Below are 11,713 nucleotides of genomic sequence, written 5' to 3'. Positions count from 1 at the left end.
ATGCGAAATGCTGGTGAGAAGTCAGATAAGATTAGGGTCTGGCAAAAGTAGGAATTGGGAGTTGAGGCCAGGAGTTCTAGACCAGCCTAGGCAACATAGTGAGACCTCGTCTCTACAAAAAATAAAAAAAATATTTAGGTGCAGTGTCACATGCCTGTGGTCCCAGCTACTTGGGAGGCTGAGGTGGGAGGATGGCTTGAGTCTGGGAGATGGAGGCTGCAGTGACTTGTGATGGCACCACTGCACTCCAGTATGGACAACAGAGTGAGATCCTGTCTCAAAACAAAAAACAAAAAAACCCAGTAGGAGTTGGGGTGGGTTGAAGAGATAATAGGAGGTAAAGATATGAGACCTGTAGACTTCTTTTCTTCCTCCCTCTATCCCTCCCTCCCTTTCTCCCTTCCTTCCTACAAAGACAAGGAGATAATTACCTGGAATCCTACCACCGTGAGATGCCCATTATTAACATTTTGGTGCCCAGCCTTCATGTGCATCTCTTTAAGCACCACACCCTGCATACTACAGAAAATTTAACTTCTTTTAATTTTATTTATTTATCTTTTAAAGAGACAGGGTCTTGCTCTGTTGCCCAGGCTGGAGTGCAGTGGTGCAATCACAGCTCACTGAAGCCTCAAATTCCTGGGCTCAAGCCATCCTCCCATCTCAGCTTCCCAAGTAGCTAGGACTAGAGGTATGCACCACCACACCAAACTAATTTTTTTGTTGTTGAGACTAGGGTCTTGCTATGTTGTCCAGGCTTGTCTTGAACTCCTGAGTGTGTCTGGCCAGAAAATTTAACTTAAAGGAGATGATATACATGCTGTTTTTTTAAATCATGGATATTCCCCCTTACCCCCATAACAACGCTCAACCCTTTATTTTTTGCCTTTACCCATAAGCTGTGTTAACAATCTATGTTCTTCCATTTTTTAAATATATATAATTCTATCCAGAGAGAGAGAACAAGATCGAGAGAGTGTATGTGTGGTGTGTGTGATTGTTTTACAAAAATAGGATTATATTATTCACTCTTGCTTTTCTCTCTCAACCGTTCCTCAGTGAAATCCCTTTAAACTCTCTGGAGAGGCTCTGACTTATTCCTTTTAGTGGCCACGTTCTAGCCCATGGTGTGGATGTGGCACGCTCTACTCAGGTGAGTACTCATATCCACCCCCATTTCATGGATATGCACTTTGCTTCCAGTTGTTGGTCACTAGGAACAGCATCGCAATAAATGTTCTTACACGTGTTATTATAGACAAATACTTTTATTTCTATGGGATAAATTCCCAGGAGTAAAATTTCTGGGTTGAAGAGTATATATATATTTTCCCCTACAATTTTATTACAGAAACTTTCAAATATATGGATAAGTTGAAAGAATCGCACATTATAACACTGATATACTTATCACCTTTCTGTCTTTGCTTAATCATCTATCCATTATCTAGTCATTCATCTTTTCACTTATCAATCCATCTTATTTTTTGACACATTTCAATGTAAGTTATAGACATCAGCATATTCTACCTCTAAACACCTTGACTTGCATAACTTCAGCTCAACATTTGTTTACAGGTATTTTTCAGATATAATTTATATAAAGTGAATTGCACAAATCTTAACTGTACCTTTCAACAAGCTCGGACAAAGGCAAACACTTATGAGTCCCAAATCCCAGTTAAGTTATAGGACAGTAACGTCAACTCCAGAAAGTTCTCTCAAGCCTCTCCCCAATCAACCCCTACCCCACTCCCCCAAACAACCACTGTTCTGATTTTTTCATGATATATTAATTTTGCTGTTCTGGAATTTCATGTAAATGAAATCATGTAGTGTATATGCATTTTTTTTTCTTTTTTCTTTTTTTTTTTTGAGACAGTCTTGCTCTGTTGCCAAGGCTGGAGTGCAATGGCGCAATCTTGGCTCACTGCAACCTCTGCCTCCCGGGTTCAAGCAATTCTCCCTGCCTCAGCCTCCCGAGTAGCTGGGATTACAGGCACCTGCCACCACGCCAGGCTAATTTTTGTATTTTTAGTAGAGACGGGGTTTTGCCATGTTGGCCAGGCTACTCTTGAACTCCTGATCTCAGGTGATCTGCCCACCTTGGCCTCCCAAAGTGCTGGGATTACAGGCGTATATGCTTTTTAGTAAGGCTCTTTGACCATGTGTAATGTTTTTGAGGTTTATTCATATTGTTGTTTGTGGCTTTTTAGTGCTCAAGCATATTCTATTTTGTGAATACACCACAGTGTGTTTATTCATTCTTCTGATCTGTTTCTGGCTTTTGATTATTATGAATAAAGCTGCTATGAACACTTGCATGCTAGCCTTTTTGTGGGCATATTTTCCTTTCTCTTGAGTAAATATCTAGGAGTAGAATTGCAGGTCACAGGACAGGCGTATGTTTAGTTTTATGACACTGACAGATTTTTTTCCTAAAGTGATTGTACCATTTTACACTCCCCTCAACAATGTGTGAGTTCTAGTTACACTACATTCTTAACAATAATTGATGTTGTTAGTTTTTAAATGTAGCCATTTGGTAAATATGTAGAGGTATTCCAATGTGATTTTAATTTGTTTTTCCCTGGTGACTAATGAAGGATGAAGTTTTTTCATGTGCATATGGGCCATCTCCGCATTTTTTTGTGTAAAGTGTTTGTTAAGGTCTTTTGCTCATTTTTATTGGGCTAATCTTTTTTGAGATGGGGTCTTGCTCTGTCGCCCAGGCTGGAGTGCAGTAGCACAGTCTTGGCTCACTGCAATGTCCACCTCCTGGACTCAAATGATTCTCCTATCTCAGCCTCCTGAGTGGCTGGGATTACAGGCGCCCACAACCATGCCCAGCTAATTTTCGTGTTTTTAGTAGAGACATGATTTCACCATGTTGGCCAGGCTGGTCTCAAACTCCTGACCTCAGGTGATCCGCCCGCCTCAGTCTCCCAAAGTGCTGGGATTACAAGTGTGAGCCACTGTGCCTAGCCTAAAAAAAAGCTTAATAAAGCAACATTAAATTAAAAAAGACCGGGCTGGGCATGGTGGCTCACACCTATAATCCCAGCACTTTGAAAGACTGAGGTGAGAGGACTGCTTGAGCCCAGGAGTTCAAGACCAGCCTGGGCAACATGGTGAAACCCTGTCTCTACAAAAAATAGAAAAATTAGCGAGGTGTGATGGTGCATGCTTGTAGTCCCAACTACCTGGGAGGCTGAGGTGTGAGGATTGCTTGAGCCCAGGAAGTTAAGACTGTAGTGAGCCCAGATCGTGCTACTGCACTCCAGTGTGGGCAACAGAGTAAGACCCTGTATCAAAAACAACAACAACCACAACAATAAAACCACAAAAAACACAAAACATTTTTAGCCTTCCTCCCGCCTGAGGAGCTGGAGCAGCCCAGCTCTGCAGCCGCCACAGCCTGCCCTCAGGATGAAGCGGAGTGCCTGCACCCAGAGCCGTGTCCTTGTCTGCTGGAAGCAGTCACCAGCCCAGCCAGTGCTGTGCCAGCCCCACCCGCACTGTGCCCATCAGCGACATGTGCAGCTACCTCATGACTATTGCACCATGCCCAGAGGATGCTCTTCACCACACCCCAGGGATCTTGAATCATTTATGATCAAAAGTTTCTGTTGGATCATTGCAATTATCCCATGGTTCACACACAGCCCTGCCATCTGCCCAATATCCCAGGAGTCACTAGCCCTGGCACCTCAATAGAAGACTCTTAAGCAGAAGTCAACTTGAACAACTTGAACAATCAAGACAGGGAACATGCAGTTGAGGATGATGCTCAGTTTGAGATGGACATCTGACTTTGCTGCAAGGATCAGAAGAAAAGCAGCAACGCTGATACCTGTGTGTACCTGATTTGGCCAATAGGATCAATAACAAAAAGACAGAAGAGGCAATACTAGCAGTCCCCATTACAGTCTCCACCTGCTCCTCTTCTTCTGGCTGCCAAATGATGGGAAGGTGAGTTTCATCAGACCGTTTGTTCTCCCTGTTTCCTGTTCCCTGTTCCCTATTCCCCTTCTCAGTTAGCTTAGATTGAAGACCCCTGGTGTATGTCTGTAGAGCTAAGCATTCCATAGAGGAAAACAGTTAAAAACATTTTTTAAAGTGAGACATAATAATTGTGCATATATATGAGTACATAGTGGTGTTGTGATACATATAATATATAGTGATCAGATCAGGGTAATTAGCACATCCATCATCTCAAACGTTTGTCATTTCTTTGTGTTGGAACATTCACTAGCCTCCTTCTAGCTGTGTGAAACTATATAAAGTATTATTGCTAATTACAGTCATCCTACAGTGCTGTAGAGCATTAGAACTTATTCCTCCTATCTAGCTGTAATTTTGTGTCCTTTAACAAATATCTCCCTAACCCCACCTTCCCCCATCCTTCCCAGTCTCAAGTATTGTCTGTTCTACTTTTTACTTCCATGAGATCAACTTTTTTTTTTTTTAAAGCTTCCACATATGAGTGAGAACATGCACTGTTTAACCTTCTGTTCCCCTGGCTTATTTCACTTAACATAATGTTCTCCAGTTCCATCCACGTTGCTGCGAATGACATGATTTCATCCTTTTTTTGGGGGCGTGGGGGGCAGACAGGGTCACACTCTGTCGCCCAGGCTGGAGTGCAGTGGCGCCGTCTCGGCATACCGCAACCTCTGCTTTCTGGGCTCAAGCGGCTAATTTTTGTATTTTTAGTAGAGACAGGATTTCATCATGTTGCCCAGGCTGGTCTCATACTCCTGAGCCCAAGCAGTCCTCCTGCCTTGGCCTCCCAAAGTACTGGGATTACAGGGGTAAGCCATCATGCCTGACTTGTTAAATTTCATTATTAATTTCTGTCATCACCCGTTGGTCATTCGGGAGCATGTTGTTTGATTTCCACTCATTTGTATGGTTTTAAATGTTCTTCTCGTTATTGATATCCAGTTTTATTTCATTGTGGTCAGATAAAATACTTAGTAGAATTTCAGCTAAAAAGTTTTTTTGAGACTTGTTTTATGTCCTAATGTATGGTCAATCATGGAGAATGTTTCATGTGCTGATAAACAAAATATGTATTCTGCATATGTTGGGTAAAATGTCTGTTAAGTCCATTTGGTCTATGGTGCAGTTTATTTATTTTTTGTTTATTTTTATTTTTGAGGCAGAGTCTCGCTCTGTCACCTAGGCTGGAGTGCAGTGGCGCAACCTCAGTTCACTGCAAACTCCACCTCCCAGTTTCAAGCGATTCTCCCACCTCAGCCTCCCAAGTAGCTGGGACTGCAGGTGTGTGCCACCACACCTGGCTGATTTTTGTATTTTTAGTGGAGATAGTGTTTTACCATGTTGGCCAGGCCGGTCTCAAACTCCTGACCTCAAGTGATCCGCCTGCCTCAGCCTCCCAAAGTACTGGGATTACAGGCATGAGCCACCATGCCTGGCCTGTGGTACAGTTTAAATTAGATGTTTCTTTGTTGATTTTCTGTCCATATGATCTGGCCAGTGCTGACAGTGGGACGTTGAAGTCCCCAGGTATTATTGTATTGGGGTCCATTTCTCCCTTTGGATCTAATAATATTTGCCTTATATATCTGGGTGCTCTGGTGTTGGGCGCATACATATTTACAATTGTTACATTCTCCTGCTGAATTAATCCCTTTATTATTATATAATTTCCTTGTCTCCTTTTACAGCTTTTTACTTGAAGTCTGTTTTGTTTGACATAGTTGCATTAGTCGATTTTCACGCTGCTGATAAAGGCATACCCAAGACTGGGAAATTTACAAAAGAAAGAGATTTAATGGACTTATAGTTCCACATGGCTGGGGAAGCCTCACAATCATGGTGGAAGGCAAGGAGGAGCAATTCATGTCTTACATGGATGGCAGCAGGCAAAGAGAGAGCTTGTGCATGGAAACTCTCATTTTTAAAACCATCAGACCTCATGACACTTATTCACTACCACAAAAACAGCACAGGAAAGACCTGCCCCCATGATTCAATTACCTCCCACCAGATTCCTCCCATAACGTGAGAATTGTGGGAATTACAATTCAAGATGAGATTTGGGTGGGGACATAGCCAAACCATATTGTAAGCATAGCTACTCCTGCTTGCTTTTGGTTTTGGTTTGCTTGGAATATCTTTTTTCATCTCTTCACTTTCAGCCTATGTGTGTCTTTACAGGTGAGGTGAGATTCTTACAGGTAATGTGTAGTTGGGTCTTTTTTATTTTTTTTAATCCATTCAGTCTATATTTTTAAATGGGGGGAATTTAGTTTGTTTACATTCAAGGTTATCATTGATAGGTGAGGACTTATTCTTGTCATTTTATTGATTGTTTTCTTGTTGTTTTGTCTATTGTTTGTTCCTTACTTCCTCTCATTATTTTTGTGTTTGAGTCATTTTGCATAGTTTGTTTGATAAGGTTTGATGATTTTCTCTTTCTCCTTTGTGCATCAGCTCTAACAATGGGTTTTATAGTTTTACATGCTTTCATGATGATGTCTGTTGTTTTTTCATTTCCAGGTGTAAAACTCCTTTGAGTATTTCTTGTAAGGCCTATTAGTTTTTGCTTGTGTGTGACAGATTTTATTTTTCCTTCGTTTTTGAAGGATAGCTTTGCTGGGTATAATATTCTGGCTTGGTAGTTTTTTTTTCCTCAGTACTTTTTTTGTTTTTTTTTTTGTTTTTTGAGCAGGGTCTCACTCTGTCACCCAGGCTGGAGTGCAGTGGTGTGATCACAGCTCACTGTAGCCTCAGCCCCCTCAGGCTCAGGTGATTACCTCAGCCTCCTGAGTAGCTGGGACTACATGCATGTACCACCATGCCTGGCTAATTTTTCTATTTTTGTAGAGATGGAGTCTTGCTATGTTGCCCAGACTGCTCTTGAACTTATGGGCTGAAGCAATCTGCCCACCTTGGCCTCCTAAAATACTGTGATTACAGGTTTGCACAACCATGCCTGGCCTTCTTTCCATGCTTTAAATATATCATCCCATTCTCTCATGACCTGTGAGGTTTCTGCTGAGAAATCCACTGTTAGTCTAATAGAGATTCCTTTATATATGACTTAATGCTTTTCTCTTGCTGCTTTTAGAAGTCTTTCTTTGTTTTTGACTTTTGACAATTTGAATATAATGTGCCTTAGGGAGGACCTGTTTGAGTTGAATCCATCTGGGGTTATTTGATCTTCCTGGACCTAGATGTCCATCTCTTTCCAAAGACTTGAGTTTTCAGCTATTATTTTATTAAATATGCTTTCTAAACCTTTTCCCTTCTCTTCTCCTTATGGAATGCCCATAATGTTAATATTTCTTTGCTTAATAGTGTCACATAAGTTGTGTAGGCTTTCTTCATTTTTTTTTTCCTTGAGACAAAGTCTTGCTCTGTTGTCCAAGCAGGAATGCAGTGCCATGACTGTAGCTCACTGCAGCCTTGACCTCCTGGTCTCAGGTGATCCTCCTGCCTTAGCCTCCCAAGGAGCCAATATTACAGGCATGCACCAACATGCCAAGCCAATTAAAAAAAACCCCTTTTATTGGTAGAGATGGGGCCTTGCTATACTTCCCAGGCTGGTCTCAAACTCCTGGACTCAAGTGATCCTCCTGCCTTGGCCTCCCAAAGTGCTGGATCATGGGTGTGAGCCATAGCACCCAGCCACTTTTTAATTATTCTTTTCTTTTTTCTCTTCTCTTCTCGCCTGCCTTTCTTTCTTTCTTTCTTTCTTTCTTACTTTCTTTCTTTCTTTGTCTTTCTTTCTTTCTCTTTCTCTCTTTCTTTCTCTCTCCCTCTCCCTCTTTATTTTTCTTTCTTTCTTCCTTCTCCCTCCTTCCTTCCTTGTTCCTTCCTTCCTTCCTTCCTTTCTTCTCTCTTTTTCTTTCTTTCTTTCTTTTGGTCTGCCTGTATTATTTCAAATGACCTGTCTTAAAGCTCAGAAATTCTTTCTCCTGTTTGGTCTAGTGTGTTGTTGAAGCTCTCAAATATATTTTTTATTTCATTCATTAAGTTCTTCAGCTGTAGAATTTCTGTTAGGTTCTTTTTTATGATATCTATCTCTTTGTTGAATTTCTCATTTCGCACCATGAATTGTTTTCTTGATCTCATTGAATTGTATATCTGTATTCTATTGTATCTCATTGAATTTTCTTCAGATTATTATTTTGAATTCTTTTTCTGGCATTTTTTATATTTTCTTATGATTGGGGACTGTTACTGGAGAACTACTGGGTTCCTTTGGAGGTGCCATGAGTCCTTGGTTGTTCATGTTTGATGTGTCCCTACATTGATTTCTATGCATTTGATGGAAAAGTTGCCTCTTCCAATTTTAGGGAGTAGGTTTTATAGGGAAAGTGTTATTAATATACATGGGGTGTAAAGGAAAAGAAGTCATTATATGAAAAAGACACATGCATACATGTTTATAGCAGCACAATTTGCAATTGCAAAGATGTGGAATCAACGTAGGTGCCCACCAAGGAAGGAGTGGCTAAAGAAAATGTGATATATACAGTATAAAATACCACTCAGTCATAATAAGGAACAAAATAATGCATTTTGCAGCAACTTGGATAGAGCTAGGGGCCATTATTCAAAGTAACTCTGAAATGGAAAACCAAATACTGTATGTTCTTACTTATAAGTGGGAGCTAAGCTATGAGGATGCAAAGACATACAGAGTGATATAATGGACTCTGGGGACTCAGTCGGGAAGACTGGAAGGTAGGTGAAAGAAGACTACATGTTGGGTATGGTGTTCACTGTTCGGGTGATGAGTGCACTAAAATCTCAGCATTCACCACTAAAGAACTCGTCCGTATAACCAAAAGCCACCTGTACCCCAAAAACTATTGAAATTAAAAAAAATTAGCCAGGTATGGTGGCGTGTGCCTATAGTCCCAGCTACTCAGGAGGCTGAGGTGAGAAGATTGCTTGGGCCTAGGAGTTCAAAGCTGCAGTGAGCTGAGATTGTGCCATTGCACTTCAGGCTGGGCAAGAGAGCAAGACCCTATCTTCAAAAAAAAAAAAAGTTTATCTGGAGGGATCATTGTGAGAGAAAGACCTTGAAATATATCAGAAAAAAATGACTGGGGTGGGGAAGGTTAAATATTATCTGTGTATTATAAAGTCACAATACTTACAAAAAATATACATGGGGTGTTGGTTTGGTGGAGTACTGGCTTTGGTTTTAGGGGGATGCAGTATTGTAGTTTCCTGCAAAAATTAGCTGGGCATGGTGGTGGGCGCCTGTAGTCCCAGCTACTGGGGAGGCTGAGGCAGGAGAATTGCTTGAACCCAGGAGGCAGAGGTTTCAGTGAGCCGAGATCACATCACTGCACTCCAGACTGGGCAACACAGCAAGATCCCATCTCAAAAATAAATAAATAAATAAATAAATAAATAAATAAATAAAACACAAAGTACTGTAGTTTCCATGTAGTTTCTTCAGCTATAATCTGCTCTAGTGACATTTCCAAGTGTCTCAGTGGCTTAGGCTGACAGAGGCTGGGGTGGCAGTGGTGTGGTTTTACGGGGGGTAGGCTTGCCAGGCTGTTTTTCAGGTCAGAGATGCATGCATGCACATTGTGTATTGGCAAACGTGAGGCTGGGGTTGGCGCTACGAGGCTATTACTCTAGTTGGGAACATGTGCATGTGGTTGCATGGCCGGCCTGGGGCTGTGCCTGCCAGGAGCAGTCTGCAGGGCTGTTTCCCAGGCCCAGGACACAGGCTTACAGCTGCTCTGCAGGCCTGGGGGCATGCATGCCAGCGGCAGACTGTGGGGCTGTTTCTCAGGCCTGGGATGCAGCCACAAGGCTATTCGGCTGGCCTGGAGGGTGCCCACCAGGGGCTGCCCATATAGCTGTTTCTTGGACCTAGATATGGTGACACAGTTGCTTGGCTGGCCTGGGGCATGTGTGCTGGGGGAAGCCCATGGGGCTGTTTCTCAGGCCTGGGATATGGGCTTATGGCTGTTTGGCCAGCCTGGGGTTTTGTCCAACAGGGATCACCTGTAGGGTTGTTTCTCAGTTGCAGGTCATGGGCACACAGTTGCTTGGCTGGCCTAGGGGTGTGCCTGCCAGGGGTAGCCTGCAGGGATGTTTTTCAGGCCTTGATTGTGGGTGCAGGGCCACTGGGCAGGCCAGGGGCTTGTCTGCAGGGGATTGAGCATTGCAGATTGTTTCTCAGGCTGTGGGCACAGGCACATAGCTGCTCTGCCAGCCCAGGAGTGTTTCAGCTGTTTGGAGGCTTGAGGGCCTCTCCTGCTTGGGCACGCAGCAGTTTGGCTGGCTCAAGGGCAGGTTTGCCCTGGGCAGGACTTCCAGACTGTTCCTCCCGCTGGAGGTGAGGGTCACAGGAGTTGGTTTCCCTGCTGTGCAGGGCCAGTCACAGCCAGTTCTGCCACCAGGCCTTATGTTACTGCGCTTGCATCAGCAGCCACCCGCGTGGGCTTGGTGGAATGCTGAAGCCCGGTGCTGGAGAGGGGTAGTGGCTACTGGCCCTCAGAGCAGGGTGCACTCTAGAAATGGCTCTGGTCTCAAGATGGGGCTGTGCTGCAGTAGCTTGGCTCAAGGGGGTAGATGGGGATGGGGAGTGTGCAACTGTGCTCCGGATCCAGGGCAGTGTGGCTGTGTGACCTCCTGCAGCTCTCCACACGGGGCTCAGGGCCCTCGAGGACTCTGGGATTCTCCAGCAGTGAGGACTGAAGGTGTTCGTAGTTGCAATGGGAGATTCCGAGGGAGTTCTTCTGCTTACCTTTTCCCCTGCAGTGAGACATCCTTTCTGACTCTGGACAGATCAGATCCAGATGGGGGAGGCGGGGCTGCAGAGGCCAGGTGCCTTCATGCTGGAGGTCCAGTCCTCCTGGCCTTGCAGTCACCGCAGCTGCAGATCCACTCCCCTGCTGCACTCCAGCCCTCTCCCTCCACACTCCAGTCAAATCTGATCTGCGTATTGCTTGCCTTGGTCCGGTCTTGTGGGAGGGTGAACAGCAGGGTCTGCAGGCAGCCGTCTTACTGACACCACTTTCCTTTTTTTTCTTTCTTTAAATGAGTTGTAGAAGTGTGTAAGTGTGTGTGTGTTTAAATATATTTTGAATACTGACATTTTGTCAGATATATATGTTTTGTGAATTTTTTCTTAGTCTGAGGGTGACATATTCATTTTCTTTTTTTTTTTTTTTTTTGAGACGGAGTTTCACTCTTGTCAGCTAGGCTGGAGTGCAATGGTGTGATTGCGGCTCACTGCAACCTCCACCTCCCAAGGTACAAGTGATTCTCTTGCTTCAGCCTCCCAAGTAGCTTGGGTTACAGGCGCCTGCCACCACACCCAGCTAATTTTTTGTATTTTTGTACAGATGGGGTTTCACCATGTTGGCCAGGCTGGTCTTGACTTCCTGACCTCAGATGATCCACCTGCCTCAGCCTCCCAAAGTGCTGGGATTACAGGCCACCACACCCAGCCTATTCATTTTCTTAAAGATGTCTTTTGACAAACTGAAGTTTCACATTTTGATAAAATGACTTTATACACTTTATACACTTTTTCTTTTATGGTTATTGCTTTCTCAGTACTGCCTAAGAAACTTGCTTAAGAAGCCTGGTCTCCAAGTTGAGAAGGAAGTTTCCTATCTTTTCTTCTAGGCAGAGGTCACTTTTTTTTTTTCCATATTGAATCTCCAGTTTTCTCAGAAACATTTGTTGAAAACATTTC

The 11,713-nt window shown here is 43.4% G+C and overlaps 1 pseudogene; it reads left to right on the top strand.

Moving 5' to 3' along the window:
* On the top strand, nucleotides 1-3,812 carry LOC129052176 (eukaryotic translation initiation factor 4E-binding protein 2-like; annotated as a pseudogene).
* The last annotated feature ends 7,901 nt before the right edge of the window (nucleotides 3,813-11,713 follow it).

The sequence above is a fragment of the Pongo abelii genome, chromosome 21 (genome assembly GCF_028885655.2).
Source record: "Pongo abelii isolate AG06213 chromosome 21, NHGRI_mPonAbe1-v2.0_pri, whole genome shotgun sequence".
Classification (NCBI taxonomy): domain Eukaryota; kingdom Metazoa; phylum Chordata; class Mammalia; order Primates; family Hominidae; genus Pongo; species Pongo abelii.
Note: the sequence above shows the minus strand (reverse complement) of the source record. Positions and strands in the feature narration are given on the sequence as shown.